Genomic DNA, 20,980 nt, shown 5'->3' on the forward strand with positions numbered 1-20,980 from the left:
CTCTCACTACTACTCACCTCTCTTCTCACCTCCAGCGCTGCGTCCTGTCTGCCTGCACTGATCTCTCCATGTGAGTCGCGCATGACGTCACTGCCATGCGTGGCTCACAAGGAGAGATCAGCTGCCAGAAGTCACTGCTCCCCACGCCAGGACTGTGTGCGCGGGGAGCAGTCACTCTCCTTCGTAGCCGGCACACAGCTTAGCCGCGCTGCGGCTCCTGCTGCTGCCGGCTATCTCGTGTGCCCGCTTATTAAAGGGCATGAATATTCACCCCCCTCACCACGCCCATGGGCGTGGAGAGAGGTTGAATATTCATGCCCTTTAACAGCGGGCTCAGGCGATTACGGCAGCTGCCACAGCTCGGCTAAGCTATGTGCCGCTCTTAAGGAGCATGAATATTCAGTTCTCCCCATGCCCCATGGGCGTGGGGAACATTGAATATTCATTCTCTTTAGCAGCGGGGACAGTGTTGGCTGCAGCGGGCGGCTGCTGCCTCCTGTGCCCCCCTCCTCCACTGCTACCGCTCCCCCCGCACCCCACATATATATACACCCCCCCAACATTCTGACTATAAGACGCACCCCCCATTTTCCTCCAAAATTTTGGAGGAAAAAAGTGCATCTTATAGTCCGAAAAATACGGTAATTTTATTTTGTTTTTTTTAAATAAAGGTTGTGATATGAAAAAAAACATTACAAATTAAGAAAAACATACATGTGAAGTAAAGACCAGATTTAAACATTAGGCAATTTTCTGATTAGAGTTTCCCTTTAAAGTGAATCTGTTAGTAAGAGCTACCCACCTCCAAACCTGATATTTGGCCATAATGGTCTTTCGAAGCTAAATCTAGTAACACCTTTATATCTTCTATCTATTACTGCATTAGAGAAAAATAAGTGTTTTAATTCATGAGCAATTGAGGCGTTATATGCTCTGGGCATGACAGAGCACTTCCGAGCCTCTGCTTCTTGGGATTGTTTCCCCACTTAGCACCAGCCTCTTTAGTTGATTGATTGCTCACCATCTGTGTGACATCAGGCACCAGGTAAGGAATTCAGCCAGCTATCATTCAAGCTAAAGAGGCTGCTGCTTGGTGGAGAAATACTCTTGGGAGGCAGAGGTTCAGGAAGTGCTCTCATCATGCCCAGAGCACTTAATAGATCATTTGCATGTTCATTTAAATGCTTACTTCTTGGGAATTTGGCAATAGATAGAAGATATAAAGGTGTTGATGGATTTAACTTTCATGAACCTTGCCTATTCACTTTATACGGTTCGTGGCGGTTGATTAGACTGACAGATTCCCTTTAACAATCACGTGCCATACTAATAATAGTATATTGCTAGTTCTCACAGAGCTGCTGGGTATTTGGAGCATTAATAAATGAGTTGTATGACAATGTCTGTAAAGAGTGACACTACTGACCTGTCTTCAATTACTTTTACTTTCTGCCTGAACGATGGATTACTCTGACTATAGCAGGGTATATGCTCCTCAATGCATTGTAATGTAACATTGATTCTTGTACACCTGACCAATTAAAGACAAATAAATTCACTATGGGATTTATTATCAACAAGTCTAGATATTCAGTAAGACTAGAGATGAACAAACCGTCAAATATTACCATAATACTGCTGCACTACTCTATGTGCCTTCTTATTATAAAATAATATAGGGCATTAAGGCTTGAAAAACACGATACAACATTGTGATTATCACTGTATTAATTTCTATATGGCACAACTGTATGGACTGCATCATGTAGGTATTTCTGTATGGAACGGGAACCACTGAAAAATAAATATTTTATTGGTATCTTACCATTTTGATACACAAACCTGTATAAAAATGTCAATATGGTACAACTATGCCTTCACTACATTGATAACATATATAGTGCCTATTTGTGCCCAATTAAAGCTCCACTCCAGCTTTTTTTTTTTCGATCCCTCTGTTAGTGATCACAAATGTAAGTGTAAATCATCTAGTTTCATACTCTCCGGTCGGCATCTTCACTTGTTTTCAGCCCCGCTCCAGTCATTATGGTACCAAGTAAGTAAGTAAGTGCCGAAGGTCACTTTTCTCAATATAAGTCTATAGGACTCATAAGAAGGCTACGGAGCAACCACTGTGTGATTTCACAGGTCACAACTGCAGGCACGTGGTGCCGAAGCAGGACTGAAAACGGGTGAAGACGTTACTGTTGAGTAGGTGACCAAATGCATTACACTCACATACATGATCCCTAACAAAGGGATTAAAGCAAACAAAAAAACATTGAAGTGGTGCTTTAAGCTGCACAACTATCTTTATTTTACAAAATGTGAGCATATATTGCATTGCCAAGGCCGGTCCACACGTACTGGTGAGCACAGAGTAAAATCCATATATGTAATAATCATATATTGATGCAGATGCACCGCGGATTTCACACTACTTTGAAAAGGGTGAAACCCATGATTAAAATCTGCATCAGAAACTGACATGCTCCAGGCCTGAAAATCTGCACTGCGTGTCAGTTTTAGCTCAGTAAGGCTATGTTCACACGTTGCATTTTTGCTGCGTTTTTTTCTGCAGGTAAAACCTGCTCTCGTGATAGTAAAGAAGCTGCAGTTCTTGCTGCGTTTTTTGCTACGTTTTTGCTGTGTTTTTCAGGATCCCAAAGTTCAGCTTTTCTTCCAGCACAGAAGCATGAACAATGCAAGGTGTTAGGTCACCAATGCAAGAAATATGTGAAATCATAAAACCATTTTGGAAAAAATGGCAATTTGATCAAATTATTTAGTGGAATAAGATTTTTATGTCTAACAAAATATTGACTATTCTGAATAAAAAAGTTCATATGAGTTCATGAAAAAAATACATAATTACAAATGTAACAGTGGGGGGAGATGAATTGTTGGGAATAGTTTACCTAGAAAAGAGAAAAGGTCTCATTCACACCACTGTGTCACTGTGTTTTGCATATGTGTGCTATGCTTTTTGTACATGGAGAGACTACATATCCATTATAGTCTAACTGTTTTTAAGATTGAGAGTCTGCAGAAAAACCAAAGATGTCCAATTTTAATCTGATTTGTAGACTCACCTTCTGATGGCCCCCGGTCTCCTGTACGGTGCGTCCGGTGTCTTGGGCGGCTCACGGTGGTGTAAAAGGACCGGTTGCGTGACCTGTCACATGACTAAATTACGTCATGGAAGGTCCTTTTACACCATCGCGAGCCGCCGGGGAGCCAGAACGCATCACTGAGGAGACCGGGGGCCATCAGAAGGTGAGTATAATGTATATTTTTTATTTTAATTCTTTTTTTTAACAGGTGCTATGGTACCCGGGTCTGGAGGAGAGTCTCCTCTTCTCCAGACCAGGGTACCATCCGCACATTGAATCGCTTAATATCCACATGTGTACTTGTAGTCATGCGGATATTAAGTGATTCAATGCAAGTCAATAGCGGCAATTACGCTGCGTTTCCGCAAAAATAATTGGTAGTGCTGCGGATTTTTCCGCAATGATAATCCGCAGCGGAAATTTCCGCAGCATGTGCACAGCACATGCGGATTATCATTGGGGACCATGGGACACGTATTACCAAGCATTTTTTAAGCGTTTTCACTGCGGAAATTCCGCGGGAAAAATGCTTGAAAAATGCACAGTGGGCACGCAGCCTTTGAGTCTGAAAAAATCTGAATATTCTAGACACTCTCACTTTTCCAGTTTTTCTCCCTGATTTTCATTTTTTTTTCAAAGAAGACAAATCTATATGCAGTAGATAAAAAAAGTGCTAGGTATTATTGTGATTCACATTGGAATATTGTAACATTTATATTAACAACCATTTTTAGAAAATACATCGCTTCAAGTAATAATTGCAACATGTTAAGCTCATTTAAGGGTATGTGCGCATGGTGCGCTATTTATGCGTTTTTGATGCGGTAAATCCACGCGGATGTGGCCCCAAAAACGCATTGCAAGCTTTATCCCAGCATGTGAATATATATATATATATATATATATATATATATATATATATATATATATATAGGCTTGAAGAGGGTTCTCAGCCAAAACCAAAACATCACCATTATGGGATAATTAATAGCACCATTTTTAACTTTTTCAAATTGGTGTACTGCCTCCATTTCCATATTCCTTGGTCTTTACTTGAGAGGCTTGGCTCCCTGGCTGCTTGCTGGTGCTGCTTCTGTTTTTCTTTTTATCACAATAGAAATTTCTTAGCAGGATGCAGATGACCCCCATGATAAAGGCGGGGGCAGCACAGGTGCAAGATTCTAATTAAGAGTTAACAAAAAGTGATCAAAACCTCATATGTACTACAAAATGGCACCAATACAAACTATAGCTTGTCCTACTATGCTGACGGAAAATTGTGAAACCTATAGCTCACAGAATTTGGTGACCCCCAAATATTTTTTATGAAAGAGTGTATTAATTGTACAAAAATAATAAAAAATAAAACTACATTAAGTTGGTATTGCTATATTCACACTGATCCATTGAATAGTGCTGCAAAAAAGCAGCACAACAAATAGCGTAAAATTATAAACTTAAAAAACTGTGTCAGAATTTCTGTTTTGTATATATTTCTTCCGATACACAGATAATAAAAGTTGCTTAATAAATTATATGTAGTTTAAAATGTGTTGTCACTAGAGTCCCATGGGACCCAGTGCAAAATTTGGACCTGAGCCCCCACCTGCATGTTGGTCAGATGTATGGGCCCTTGAATCATTCTAGATCCTATAAAGACATGCACGGTCGCCTCCCCATGTATTAATGTCCCCCATCCTGTCTGTTTTCTTTAATAGTATCCCACATCCTGGCCCCTTCCTGTAATATTGTCCCCCATCCTGGCCCCTTCCAGTAATAATGCCCCTTCGTCCTGGACCCTTCCAGTAATAATGCCCCCCATCCTGGGCCCCATGTTATAACAGTGCCCTACATTCTGGACCTCTTCCTGGTATAATGTTTCCTACCATGTAACAATGTTCACCGTTCTTGTCCTTTCCAGTAGGATTGCCCCCATCTTGGAACCCATGCTATAACAATGTCCCCCATCCTGGGCCCGTTCCTGGTATAATTTTCCCCACTGTGTAATAATGTCCACCATCCTGGGCCCTTTATTTAATATTGTCCCCCATCCTGGACCCCTTCCTATAACAATGCCCCTCATCCTTTTCCCTTCCTGGTATAATGTCCCCTATCCTGGTACAATGACTCCCATTCTGGGCCCCTTCCTGGTATAATGCGCCTTCCATTCTTTTCCAGCACATTTTAAAAAGAAACAAACAATTATTCTTACCTTCCCCCGCTTCCATGACGTGGGGCATCCCCCTCTATAGCTGGCACAGAAGTCTTCAACTGACTTCGCTGTTCTGGCATCTGGAGCGCATGTCGTCACTGACATACGTTGTTCATCATGGGCAATCCAATGTCTGGTGTCGGTCTCTGATTGACTGGCAGCGTGTATTGCAGCGCAATCCATTTCAGCCAAATGTGTTTCCGAGGACATGGTGCTGGCATTGGCAGGCCCCCTTCTGCATGGGCCCAGTAGCACCCTCTGCGACTATAATCGTTATGCCTCTGCTTAAAATAATGCCACCAAGAAATACAACTCATCCGGACCAAAAAAACGCCCTCAAATGACTATGTCACGTAAAAAAAGGAAAGAAAAAAGAGTGAAAAAAAATGGTCTGACATAAAGACCAAAACTGGTTGTCACGCCAAGAAGTTTATAAATTCCCCACTCCCCGCAATATTTCCTTTTAGGAAATTTTGATAATTGAGGTCTATGGTGTTTTAAGAAATTATATGAAGGTATTAGCTGTATGGTGGTGAGAGATTATGATGCGATATCTAGAGCTGGTTTGAAGTGCACTATTGTCTAAAGTCATAGACTCCTGTTGATCTCCTTCCACTTGTTGATGACACCCTCCATGCCCAATATATGCTAGGCACTATGTGATTCAGAGGAGGTATTCAGAACTGGGCAGCTCATGACACATCTCTGCACAACAAGCTCCGTGGGTGTTATGCTATGGAGGAGTTGGGAAGAAGAAATCTCAATCTCCTTAGGCTTTTCGAAATGATTGAAAGGATAGAAGGATGGGTGTAAGATTCACCTGGAAAAAAGCTGGTTATAATTTTAAGGTTAATTTTGCAAAGAAACTTAATAAATACAATATCATCCATCAATATGAAAATAAGGACAATTCATCAGAAGTAAGACAGACGGTTTTGACTTTATGAACAAGAAATGGTCTTCGATGCACTGATCAATGTTCTGGATAACCTCCTTACTATGCGGTCAAATCTCTTTTTGGTGCTGAGGCTTTTATCAGTCTCGTACAGTTTTGTGGTATTCAGCGAGCAGAGGATGCCACTGGCAACAGTGACGTAGATGTTCTGCATTATTTTAGGAAATCCAATCTCTCTTCTGTGTAATAGGCAAGATGCAGTTCTTTTATGATTCACATGTCAGGACAGATCGGGGGGAAAAGCAAACAAAACACAAGCATACACATGGCACATAATGACTACATATGGATCAAAATAGCACAATTAACAGGGCTGCAGAAAAAGGTCTGAGCGCGGCTGTTTCCTGTTTAGCATCAAAATGAAATCCTAGTGGCATCATAGAGAAGAAAACAGATACACGAGAAAAGAAACGGGGAAACAATTATACCAGAGCATATCTGCTTATGTTTATTGTCTCTTATCTAAGGGATTACAATGTTTTGTCTGAAAATGAGATGGAATGTGAGTCTATGACAGTTAGCCTTTATTAAAGGTGTATGCTAATACCAGGCAGCATTCTGAAGGTCTAAGCGTTTGTATTGCGTGGTTTGACTTATATCTGCTGCTGTAATTAGTAAATCTAATTCCACATGCAATGCCAGGGCAAAATGTTGCACCTATCGAAAAAAATATCTAGTGGCATTTTGCAATTATCGCAATGAGCTGCAAACAATATTTTTTTTCTTTTGCGACCATCCATTTCTACAGATTGCTTGTTAGTGGGTGGCATTGGCGGACATGCATTCCTGCAGATGATGACATTAATGGACCCAAACTGTCAGTGACAGCCTGAGGATAAAGAATCAAAGGAGTTGGCTGGAGCTGAGTAATTCATTTGCAAGCTGCTCTGAAATATGAGCAGTGAATTTACTAGTCTTACTGTACAAGGGATAATGATTGGTGAACTTCTTTTATAATGCTTTAAAAGTACTGCATTGCCTTCATAACCTAAAGATATTTGCATGTTATTATTCGTTTCAGGACAATGGACAGAGCAATGCAAAACACTTATCTTTCACCTCTGTGGCGTACTTCCAAAATCTCTGGTTCATAGCAGTATGCAAATTGCCTCTTCAGAGAAAAAGAGGACTTGAACTCTATAGCGCCACCTATTGGAAGCAGCAATCCTACAAGTCACAATCGACCCTTTAAAGGGGTTGTCCGGTACTTTTAAAAAAATGCCAGTGTGTTTTAATGATAAATACAAGCTTCCTTCTAATTACCTTGCGCTGCTGATACTGCCTGTGAGTGGCGCTATCGGTGGCCCCCGGCTGCAGCCGGCTCTAACATCCACTGACGTCACAAGTCCAGGCTGCAGCTGAGGGTCCCTCTTCCGTGTTCCACCAGTGGCTGCTGGGTTGTGGGTGGGGTAATTCCCCTGCATCACACCCGGCATCCACTGCGTGCTCTCCCTGTCCTCATTCATTGGGGAAGCACGCGGTAGATGCTGGGTGTGACTCAGGGGAATAACCCTACCCACAACCCAGCAGCCACAGTGGGGACCCCAGCGCTGAGTCACACCTCACTTGTTGTGACATCAGCGGGGGGTCACGTGCTGCCTGTGAGCGGCCACCTATAGTGCCGCTCACAGGCAGTATCAGCAGCGCAAGGTAATTATAAAGAAGCTTGTATTCATCATTAAAACACACTGCCATTTTTTTTAAAAGTACCGGACAACCAATTTAACGAGTCGTGCAATATGACTTAGGATAAAAGCCAAATCAGAATCTCAATTTTCAGACACGGTGTTTCGGGCTGTTGGCCCTCGTCAGTGCAAAGTATGAGAACTGATTTGGCTAGGTGAGAGGCTCTGGACTGAGGTCTAAGGGGTAATGTTTCTACTTGTGGAGAGTGACACACCGGCTCTTGCATGTCACGGTAAGGAGGTTTATTCGCTGTGCAATGCTCCTCTGGGAAATGTAATATGCAAATTGCCTCTTCAGAGATTTTGAAAATGTAACTTTACTCCAAAATGGGCAGAAATCTTAGCAGTTACAGACAATGCACACAATTACAGTCAATAGTATATGTCTTTGGGTTTGCTTGCATTGCAGGAGATCAGAATCCTACCTGCATTTGGTAAGAGATGCCCAGTAGATGGCCCATTGCCCCAATACGCAGAATCTCTGCCTACTCACCAACTCTATTCTGGCATTCCCACAGGACTATATGTGGACTGGTTCTGATAATACTTCTGCAATTAAACATCTTTTCCACGTTGTGTCAAATGTAACATCCCCACATGTGAGACACCTCAGATTGTGTCGTTTGGTGTGTTGGACACATTTAATAGCTATTGCCAGGGATTGCCAGCAGCTGCAAAATGGTTAAACAGCAGCAATTGGAGCCAGCTCTAAATGCTGCTGTTAGAAGCAGGTTCCAGCTGCATAACACAGCTAGAATTTGCCATGTATGCAGTGGTCAGCGCGTAAGTCCACTTCATACACTTAAACCTGATGAAGGACCTAAATGTATGTAACTTCACTAAATTTTTCCCCAAAATTTTTATTCGGCGATTAAATTTGTGTGACTCTCAATACTGGAGAGCTTGAAATTGCTCAAAAAATACACATGGGGAAGAGGAGAAAGAGAGGACCCATCTGACCATAAGAGTTTATACTCTACAGGAGAGAGAGAGAGAGGATCCCGCTGACCATAAGAACGTACACTCTAGACTAGAGAGAGAGAAGACCACACTGACCATAAGAGCTTACCCTCTACAGAAAAGAGAGAGAAAGAGGACCCTGCTGAGCATAAAAGTGTACACTCTACAGGAGAGAGAGGGCCCCGCTGACCATAAAAGCTTACACTCTATGGGAGAGAGAGAGGACCCCGCTGACCATAAAAGCTTACACTCCACAGGAGAGAGAGGACCCCGCTGACCATAAAAGCTTACACTCCACAGGAGAGATAGGGGACCCTGCTTACCATAAAAGCTTACACTCTATAGGAAAGAGAGAGGACCCTGCTGACCATAAGAGCTTACAATCTACAAGCGAGAAGAGAGAGGGACTTTGTTGACCATAAGAGCTTACACACTACAGGAGAGAGAGATGGCTCCACTGACCATAAGAGCTTACACACTACAGGAGAGAGAGAGAGGGTCCCGCTGACCATAAGAGCTTACACTTTACAGGAGAGAAAGAGGACCCTGCTGACCATTGAAGCTTCCTCTCTACAGGAGAGAGAGAGAGAGGACCCTGCTGAACATAAGAGCTTACTCTCTACAAGAGAGAAGAGAGAGGGGACTCTGTTGACCATAAAAGCTTACACTCTACAGAGAGAGACTTACTCAGTGATTCTGGAGATGGAAAATGACCATGCCATACAAACTGTGCTCCGCTGAGAGATGCTGATCTGTAATAGCCCAGGTACTGAACCCCCCTTATGCAAGGTATGATAGTCCATAAGATGTCATAGCTGCAGGGCATTATGACAGGTCCACCCAGCAATGCAAAATGACGTTAGCCCACTCACTGATGCTTCAGCAATATGGGAAATGGTGCCAGGCAAGTTATTTTTTTGTGCAAACTAAGAAATATCAAAATGTTCGAATTCACATTCAACACAAAAGGTAGAAGAAAAATATACTCCAATGTGCTGAAAACCATGTAAATAAGACACTGAATTTTTTTCTGTGGAGAGATGGAGTAAAACTGTATTTTTTTGGGCATGTCTGTATGAGGAAGGATATAGCATATGCTGAAAACAATACCCTACAGTAATGCATGGTGGTGACTCAGTGATGCCCTGGGGCTGCTTTGCTTCCTTTTGCACTGGAAACCTAAAGAGTGTCAAGGGAAAGATGGATTCAATTAAGTATCAGGAAATCTTAGGAGAAAACCTAATGCCTACTCTGAGGAAGCTGAAGCTTGGACTAGAGATGAGCAAGATTCTGGAGTGGTCATCATAGTTGCTTCACTTGATTTCTATAGAGAATTGTTCGGCTTCAAAGAAAGTGGTTGCAGCATGCAAGCACAAAAATATTAGTGAACTTAAGGCCATTGCAAATCAGGAATGGGCTAAGATCCATCAGGAAATCTTCTAAAAGCTAATGTCTGGCTATGCATCACATTAGAAGCAAGTCATAAAAGCCAAAGGGGCTCTAAATATTAAATATGCTTGTCATGAAGAAGTCAATAAAAGGGTTATTTTGTGATGAATATGGAGATACCACTTGTTATAATAGTGCATATCCTGTTGCGCTATTTGCATTGTTCTTGTTTGATTGGTTTATTGTAAACAGCAGACATTTTGTAAAGTTTGCTAATAACCTAATTTGCACTGGAAGCTAAATAATTTTGATTGCATCTGTATATCTATATAAGTAATAAGTGTGTATACGGTATATGTTACATATGTGCATGCAGTGAGAACGAGCTTATGCTTACACAGTGAATGTGTGTAAGTACAGTGGTGGCCAAAAGTATTGGCACCCCTGCAATTCTGTCAGATAATACTCAGTTTCTTCCTGAAAATGATTGCAATCACAAATTCTTTGGTATTATTATCTTCATTTAATTTGCTTGCAAGGAAAAAACACAAAAGAGAATGAAGCAAAAATCAAATCATTGATCATTTCACACAAAACTCCAAAAATGGGCCAGACAAAAGTATTGGCACCCTCAGCCTAATACTTGGTTGCACAACCTTTAGCCGAAATAACTGCGAACAACCGCTTCCGGTAACCATCAATGAGTCTCTTACAATGCTCTGCTGGAATTGTAGACCATTCTTCTTTGGCAAACTGCTCCAGGTCCCTGATATTTGAAGGGTGCCTTCTCCAAACTGCCATTTTGAGATCTCTCCACAGGTGTTCTATGGGATTCAGGTCTGGACTCATTGCTGGCCACCTTAGAAGTCTCCTGTGCTTTCTCTCAAACCATTTTATAGTGCTTTTGGAAGTGTGTTTTGGGTCATTGTTCTGCTGGAAGACCCATGACCTCTGAGGGAGACCCAGCTTTCTCACACTGGGCCCTACATTATGCTGCAAAATTTGTTGGTAGTCTTCAGACTTCATAATGCCATGCACACGGTCAAGCAGTCCAGTGCCAGAGGCAGCAAAGCAACCCAAAAACATCAGGGAACCTCCGCCATGTTTGACTGTAGGAACCGTGTTCTTTTCTTTGAGTGACTCTTTTTTTTTCCTGTACACTCTATGTTGATGCTTTTTCCCAAAAAGCTCTACTTTGGTCTCATCTGACCAGAGAACATTCTTCCAAAACATTTTAGGCTTTCTCAGGTAAGTTTTGGCAAACTTCAGCCTGGCTTTTTTATGTCTCGGGGTAAGAAGTGGGGTCTTCCTGGGTATCCTACCATACAGTCCCTTTTCATTCAGACGCTGACGGATAGTACGGGTTGACACTGCTGTACCCTCGGACTGCAGGGCAGCTTGAACTTGTTTGGATGTTAGTCAAGGTTCTTTATCCACCATCCGCACAATCTTGCGTTGAAATCTCTCGTCAATTTTTCTTTTCTGTCCACATCTAGGGAGGTTAGCCACAGTGCCATGGGCTTTAAACTTCTTGATGACACTGCGCACGGAAGACACAGGAACATTCAGCTCTTTGGAGATGGACTTGTAGCCTTGAGATTGCTCATGCTTCCTCACAATTTGGTTTCTCAAGTCCTCAGACAGTTTTTTGGTCTTCTTTCTTTTCTCCATGCTCAATGTGGTACACACAAGGACACAGGACAGAGGTTGAGTCAACTTTAATCCATGTTAACTGGCTGCAAGTGCTATTATTTTGAACACATTCAAATACACAGACTCAAAAACATGCAGATCATGAATGCGGAGTCTGTTGCTTTCCTTAGAATCTACTGTCCCAACTGGTAAATTGTTTGACATGTGGTAATATAATTTATACTAAAAGCAGTGATTAATGTGGTTAGTCACATTGGACTGCTATTATATAAATACAGTCATTATGAGATTGGAAACCTCTGTTACCAGCAGGTGTCCATATTTATACAGTCATCATGTGTAGAACGAAGGTTAATCACTCACTTTTTAGGTCTACCAATATACTAATATTTCTTACTAATATAAAACTAAAAATAATTAACTGCCTATTCAGCATGTAGAAAAGGAAGCTTTAGCTACTATTTCATACTAAAGATCTCTTTCAAGCTCAATCAAGATGTATGAGGATAATGAGTGAATAGTAGAGTTATGCAAAAATGTTCTTTGATATTCAATCTACATAGATTTGCTGACAAAGAAAGCTTCAGCTACTTGCAAATTCAACCACAAATTTTCCATTGGATTAATATTGAAATCTAGAATTCAATCTTTATGGTTCTAAGTTGATACCTACGTATTTTCAGCACAGTACAGGAAAAACATAGGCCCCTGTTCATCAAAATGTTTACTCCAGAAAACTGTTGTAAAACACTTTGAAAAGTAACATTTTTTTTTGCTCATCGCAAAGTTGTGAATAACTGTTGCGACTTTTAGCGTTTTCATGCCAGTCTTGATCAGCTCTGCTAAAATGGGAAGAGCTGAGGTGGGAAGAAGGAGTGTAGCAATGCCCGGTATGTCAAGTTTATTACTAGACTTGCCTTACTTTATGCTAGAAATCTTACTCCAGTCAATGACTGGAGTAAGATTTCTAGCAAGGTGCACACTTGTAAGATGCGCCTGATTCATTAAGTGGTATGAGCCTCTTAATGAATCTTACTCCGCTATGCTCCTTCATTAAGACTGGCATGTACAGTACTAGTCTTAATGAGTCTATAGTTTCGGAATACAATATGGGTCATATATCAATTATTGAATGTGAAGCCTGCTGCACAGATTATTTAGGTGCCTCGTGGTGGTGAAAATCTAATGAATATGCATGTAAAGAATAAAATGAGAACAGGACAATGGACACACGGTTCCTGGACAGCCCAGGACTCATGGTACCCTTTATTCCTATCTGATTGGGAGACATACAGAGCCTTCAGCGAAACTAAGTGCTAAAGCTGCCAAGTGCTAAAATGCCAACATAACTTAGTAATTGCCCATAACTATTTGGAATTGTTTTGCTGCTTCCAGCCCTCTATCACACAGGCTAGTATTATCCCCCTGCTTGATGAAAGCTCAGTCCAGCAGTGATTATCATGTAGCAGTGGGGTCCAACAGTATGTTCTTGTACAAGGTTTGAAAGAGCAAATGATTAAACTCAAAAGACTGTGCACAGACTGACTCCCCTAGGACAAGTAGATTTGTAGGTCACATCTTGAGCACCTCTGGTATTTCATTCTTGACTTTGAGAAGTAAATGCACATTGTCTATACGTAACTCTGGAAAGTGGCATCTTTATATGTGTAGGACTCAAATTATACATAATGAATTTGAGAAAGCTTTATAGCACTTTGCACACACAAAGCTTTCTTTCTTGCTTTTGTTCAAAATTACAGAAAAAAATGTCATTTGTTTCCTTCAGTCTCTGCTAGCTACATTGTACTATCTTTTTTTTTAAAACTGTGGATCCCAGATCTCAAAAATACAAGTATGTAAGTTCATCCAATTGAGCAACCATCGCTTAAATTATACCTAAATTCTCATGACAATTTCTTGTTTCAGAGAATTGCATTATACGCTATTATTCAACCATGTTGATAATAAACCTGTATTCAATATGTAATTCTGTAATAATTAAAAGCTAAAAGAAAGATTCTGGCAGGATTCCTAAAAGCAAAATTAGAACTAAAGTTGGTATACAATGTGTTCAACCGATACACAGGGCCATAATACAGCTCTACACAAGCCCAGAGTTGTAGTCACCTAGAAGGCTCTATGGCATTTTCTTATGCCTCAGTTTTCACACCAAAGCATATAGAGATATTTCTTGTTGCATTAGTACATCAAACAAAAGAAAATAAATTGTGGTTTCCTATCAGTTGGTGTTTTATGGAGTGTGGTAGATTGACTCGCTCGGCTCTCACAGAGGTAGAACTCTTCTTGGGTTAAGTTCCTGCTGGTTTATTAGAACATGGCATAAACCACTACAGGGGTTCCAGGAAATAAACACGGCCTTTCCAGCATATCGAGAAACAAAACAAAAATAAAGTCTAGCACAATTCATAAGTGAGCGGGGCTTCGCCCACTCTGGTTGGCACAACAAAGTTTCAACAAAGTCCTTCTATGGAGCTCTCTGACTTCCAAATACACAGTCTGGAGACTTCCTTCCCCAAACAACACCAGAGAACAAAAAACTCACAGCTGGAGATTTATCTTCTCCAGCCACACCCTTGAGGTGGAGATATGGTGAGTATGTGTCCCACCTATCTCACACCTACTCACAAAAAAAAAACATTCTAAGGTGGCTGATTAACCTCTTCAGCACCTAACATGCTGGAGAAAACTTCTAGGTTCAGTCCGCTGAAGCTAACAGCCACAGTGAAACATATCCCCCCTCACATACATCACCAGTGACTCTGTTGCAAGATATTGTCCCTGGATGCATTGTATGGTATGGAGTTATGGAAACATCCTTAATCTACTGGCTTGCCATATGAAAAACAAACTTTATGACTAGAAGTACCTTAAATTTAGGGTGGTGCAACACACAGGAATGAAAAGAACACCTGAAAGAATACCTCTCTCATGCACACAGCGCTAATCATGAGCAAATCATCAATTCTCTGTAAATCTTGTCTTTAGCCAAGCAGTCCCTTTATGCAATCTATGGAGGAGAAAAGATTATAATGTTCCCAATAATAGAAAATTAGGAAAATTCACGTTTCTATTAGATAGTGCTCTGAAGACTGTCTGGTGCTGTAGAAATTTAATAGAATATATGAAGTAATGAAGACATTTTTGTGCATCTTTGTTGTATTTTAGAGCGTGAAATAAAAGTATTAACCTAATACTGTGTTAGAAGGAACTTTGCACATTTTTTTCCAGCATGTTGTATCTGTATCTTTCCTTTTGAACCCACTCTTCTTGTAATTTAGCAAATCTAGTAATTCCATTATGATTAATCCCTTGATGATTAGATGTGTAGTGCAGTGCACTTGATTGTAAAGTTTATTTTCTACGTTTTAAATAGTCGATTAGAAAGCTCCTCTTCTGGTCAGGATCTCAGATAAATTGCTCTCTAACTTTGTACCTAAAGGGAAGGTATCTTCTAGATTTTTCTTTACTAATGTAAATCAGTTGTTTGGAACATAATACTTATTTTAGAATTTCTTTTTATTTTCTGATACTAGATTTTTTTTATTGTATTTTCTTTACATCATTATATGGCACTCATCTCGCCAAAGCTGCTATAGCAGTTCAGAGATACACTTTACAGCAGCCACAACAGCTATAAACAAGGGGATGACTAATAGACCTTTATGGGGGAGTTTTTTTTGAGCATGCTCTTTGACCTGTGCATAGAGAAAAGGAGGAGATGATTTGTGCACACCACCTATCATAAATGGTCTGATCTTGAGTTATCTACAGAGTTCTATCATTATTAACCTGCCTGTGAAGATAATGAGATAACTGCTGAGACGTGATCTATACACAACAGGAAGTGGCAGCCTATTGTGAGGTTAAGTAGTCGGAGTAAAAACTGTAAAATTAGAAAAAAAAAATTGTTTACAGCTGATAAGTACAGTAAGCCATTGGTAGCCATCGTGGTCTGTGCAGTAGAAAATAAACATTATTGGATGAAGTCTTTTACGCCAGTTTTTTTTATCATCAAAATGTTCCAAATTTAGTTGCACAGTATTTTTGCTCACAACTTTTTTGCATTTTTGTGATTTTATGATGTTCTCGCCACTTATGATCTGTGGGTTAGAAAGTATGCATGATTAGCTGTGCGAATAGGTCTAAGAAACATTGATGAATTTCCACTTTTATTTTAAAAGTCAAAATTCTAACACCAATAGAAGTTGGCTTAAAAAATGAGTTAAAAAAACAGATTTTAGACAGGAGTGTTGTCTCAAAAGTTGCACCAAATTTATTAGACATGTTGAGACCCTTTGACAAATTTGCTGCAAATAAAGGCAAAGTTGACTTTATAAATACGTGTAAAAAATCCTCTCTATGATTTCAGACCATACTGTTAATACAATAGATGCTGCTATTTTTTCCTTTGACTATTGATTTGTGGTTTCAGTCACTCCTGGGGTTGTGTGAAATTATAATTTTTCCACTCTCATCTTATTGTGCAGTTCGATCCTTCTCTTTGAATTTACTGCAAACCCTTTGTGTAGGAACAACGGACATGGGAGAATTGTAAAAATATAGGTCTATAAAAGATGACTGCAAATAATAGAGTGCTGATGCCTTGTGGACAATATATGTCTTCCCATCCACATGAAACTTTACAAGAGTACTGTAAAAATATTGCATTACTACGGTAGGTATATGGTAATTCAGAGGGGTTTTCTCTCCGGTGAACTTAGACAGTGCTAGTAATAGCTGCCTCGGATCATATTTACTGGAATCAGCTGTCACATTAGTCACTGGTGTTTCCTAATGTGTCTGAGTGATATATAATTTCACTTAAAGGGGAGGAAAGGAGAACTAAATAATTTATGCACAGTGAAAAGGTCTTTGTGATAGATACATTTTTAAAGAAGAACCTATTAATAAGCTTCCTAATGATGACCTTTACAGTTTAAATAGAAAAAAAACAAAAAACAATGTATCAATAAAAGCTTATCATTTACCATACTGTTTTATTTTTTTTTAATTTTAGAAAAATGTCTCAATAGTAAATAATTTGTAAATAATAGTAGCATCTAATTGTTACCCATTTTAAAAAAGTCCATAGTTATCTAGTATTTTTGCCTCTGTACGCCATCGTATAACAGTCTTAGGGCCTGATTCATCAAGACCGACAATTTTCTTGCCGGTCTTGATGAGGGGGCGTGGTGGAGTCAGCCGCTCCTAATTCATTAAGAGGTGCACGCCTCTTCATGAATCTGGAGCGTCTGACGAGTGGCTTGCGCCTCCGTGCTCTACACTTTACTGGAGAGAGATTTCTGGCTTACGGAACGCCACAGCTCTTCATGAATTAGACAAGCTGTGGTGTCACTCTTCATGCCCCATCTCCACCCATTTTAGCAGAGCTGGATGAAACTAGCGTGAAAACGCCCAAAGTCGCAAAACTCAGCAACTCCAAGTTGTGCCAAAAATTTGCGATTTTTCAAAGCTTTTACATCAGAATACTGGTGTGAAACCTTTGATGGATTGGGCCCATAGTCTCCCTTAGAAACACAGATTCCATTACACCATATATAAATGGAAAATGTCAATATGTTTTCTATCTATATCTACTGTATACCTTCTAGGAAAAAGTGCTGTAGCACCATAAAATTCATTAGGTGCTTGTATTGAGACATAATATTGTTGTGTGCATGAAGGTTAAGTCATGCAAGACATTGAAAATACTTGTTAAAGAAGCACTCCTCTCATCAAAGATTTTATCCTCTTAATACATTGCAGTCATCATATTATATAGCACTGTGTACTTACAATTGCTCATTTTGCCCTTCTACCAGTAAATTCTTCTCTTTTCCCTGCATCTATCATTCACATCTTCAATTCCTGACCCAGCTGCTCCTCCTCCCCCCTGCCAAGGACTTTTGCAGTGACTCATGACTCATGCAGGGAAAATAGACTTCCTGTTTCTACATAGAGCTTAGAAGTATTCAGCTAGTCAGTTATTAATAATGTAATGTCATAGACCTAATGGAAAAGAGAAAAATTATCTGTGTAGAAGGGCAAAATGAGCAATTGTAAGTACACAGCGCTATATAATATTATGATTGCAATCTATTAACAGGATAAGATAACAATTTTGATGGGAGGAGTGCTTCTTTGAAATAATTTGCAAATATTTTTTTGTTTTTTTAGTGTTGTTGCCGGAACTCATATTTATTTTAAAATGGCAATATATTGCAACAATATTCCACCAGATACAATTTTGATACATTTTTCTACATCTGTATTAAGCTGAAAAATTGCCAAACAGCTGTAGATGTTTGCCAGCAAGCAATACTGGGAAATCTCAGCTCTAAAGTCTGCAGATTTGTGAATGCAGTTCTGGATTAAAATACAGGCTGGAATTTACAATCAGTACAAGAGAACTAATGTAATGTCTTCCCAAGGTTATATGTGTGTTAGAGGAAGACTGCTGAGTACATATGTATAAAAAGTAAAAAAAAAGAATGTAGTGTAGTTTTTTCTTTTATTAGAGTGCTTAAATCAATAAAACAATATCGTGCTGGGATGTCTGTCTCTGTTCTCCTTTGATGAGATACATATGATTTCATGAGAGACATAAGATTTCAGATATGCTGATAGACAGGATATATGCATCAATAAATAAAGTGGCATCAAAAACCACCAAGAGCAATTAAAAGGTGACTGTGTGGGAGTAATCTCATAATACACCACAAATGGCCATTTAAATACACAGGGGAAAATGTTAAAGTACATAAGATAATGATATCCATTTGTGCAAAGGTCCCAAGGGACTAAAATTGATCATTTAGCCCTTTGTGGCAAAGCTATATATTAAAGGATTGTGCAGATAAGAGTTTGTAGCATATCCCTAATTATTAATGTGCCACAATAGTTTTATTTTGGGCTTCCAGAAAGAATTATTGATGCATGTCTATTACCATAGTCTGCGGTTACAGGCTGAAAGCATTGTGACGCAGGTATAAAGCGATAGCATTGCATTTCGCTGTGTGCTAACAGCATCTACAATAAACCTAAACAGTATGGTAATATTAACGTATGTTTGAACAATTAAATAGCTTACTATTCAGCCATTCTTTATTACTCTCAGTCTCTGAAAAAGTTGGATTACAACCAATATGACCATCATTATAACTCTGGCAGAGGACGTCAGTGTCACCCATCATTTCCAGAATGGACAATGTGTCCAGCTTTGCAGCAGAACAGGAAAGCATCACTGCATGACTTGGCAGAATTAAACTCTGGGTGACAACCTGGTAAGAAGAGTAATAGCAGATATTCAGTTGTCACATTTTGTATCATATGGTAAATCCAATAGAAATCCTCATCCGATGTATAAAAGATACATGTAAAATGGTCACAAGAAGACGGTCAGCATACTTTTGGTACTAATTATACATTTGTAAAGGAGTGGAGAAACTGTCAACACCCCTTGAAGGTTATATAGTGATATAATGCATTGACATGGTTGAATGCTGTTTCATCTGGTTTGTGGTCTGCAGCAGTTGGTTAGCTGCAGATAGGGTTAACTATTGGGGTCAGCCCATGGTGGGAGGAGTTACATGGACATTAGGAACTCAGCTCATGTTGTTAGGCAGATAGGGAAGAGTGTTGAAAGGAGAAGGACCTATGGTGGTATTGTTCGCAGACCTGAAATAAAAAAAAGTTGTGTGTGTGAAGAAGGGAGACCACCATACTAAGATAGTATGTTCTGAAGTAATCAAGGATTAAGTGGCAGAAGGATTCCTTATCTCAGACAAGTGGGGCCTACAGTAAACGTTATCTATACTAGATACGGAGTGGAAGTGTTGCCAGACCTGAGGGTCATAGAAGGAGAAAATGGCCAGGCTGGGACATGTGTTCTTCTACCGGGAACTGGAAATGCAGTTGCACACAAAGGAGTGGGTAGCCCTCATCAAATGGAATAGTAGTGAGGAGCCAGTAAAGTCCTCACAAGGGGAAAGATGGAAATTCCCATAGTGGTTTCTGGTCTAATGTAACAGAAGTAATGTACCGCCACGTTTAACTGTGAAGTTCCTGCCTCTGGATTATGCACAAGATGTATTATTAAAGTGTTATGCCTTCTATCTGATGTATATACTTCTCATCAGTTTGTCCAGTAAAGAAAAGTTTATTTTGGACCCTTCTCTCCCTCATTCATCTCTACTTCATTGGGTCCTGGGCTGCCCTGTCAAGTAGTAGCATGTGGTCTGCAGTGGCGGATTGCTAAGGTAAAAGCACACACACCCAGTCTGGATCCCCATTTTTCTGTAGCGTGTCTGGGCGTGGATGCAAACCTCAGCCACAGTCGCCCAATTATATATCAAAAGTTAATTTTGAATGCATTTTTCCTTTAAAAAAGATGTCATCTTTGGATGTAAAAACAACAAAAATGATGGGCAGAATAACATAAAAAAGTAAAACCCCTCTAATCCCTCCTCTCTCCCTCCCTCCAGACATATCTGAGGTTGCCCACTGGTCTCTAGTTCCTGGTTCATCTCGACACCCAGATAATGATTGCATAGCCAATTACCGCCTGCAGTGGTCTTCTGAGCAGTCTTCTATCTGCTTTACCTAAATGATTCGTACTGGTTTAAAGTGAATATTAGAAGATATAATTCTCAAGGACTAATTTTCCAATACTGGAAGTGTCTGCTATTTCCTCCATAACTACCCAGATGGGCTTGAATCTCTTGGTTCTGCACAAATAGGTGATCTCTTTTCCATGAAGGTATTTGTGTATAGCAATGAAAGTAATACTTTCTAAAACTATTTTTATAGATGAAGTTATTTTAACCACAGAATTATGCCGTGTAGTTTCCCAGGCTGTTATTTTTCTACTGTGCATTTAGAAACAGATGGTATGAGTTAGATTTAAATATTAAAGCAATATGTGAGAGGGGAAAATATAAATTCATATTCTACCTGATTTTTTTTATAAAAATGTATCCACTTGCTTAAAATT

The 20,980-nt window shown here is 39.9% G+C and overlaps 1 protein-coding gene across 6 annotated transcripts in view; it reads left to right on the top strand.

Moving 5' to 3' along the window:
• The window catches only part of DLGAP1 (DLG associated protein 1), an 834,514-nt gene that overhangs the window by 222,900 nt on the left and 590,634 nt on the right, over positions 1–20,980 (top strand). The gene's annotated exons all lie outside the window — the stretch shown is intronic.

The sequence above is a fragment of the Phyllobates terribilis genome, unplaced genomic scaffold (assembly GCF_046119375.1).
Source record: "Phyllobates terribilis strain yellow unplaced genomic scaffold, ASM4611937v1 Scaffold_4__5_contigs__length_816908805, whole genome shotgun sequence".
NCBI lineage: Eukaryota > Metazoa > Chordata > Amphibia > Anura > Dendrobatidae > Phyllobates > Phyllobates terribilis.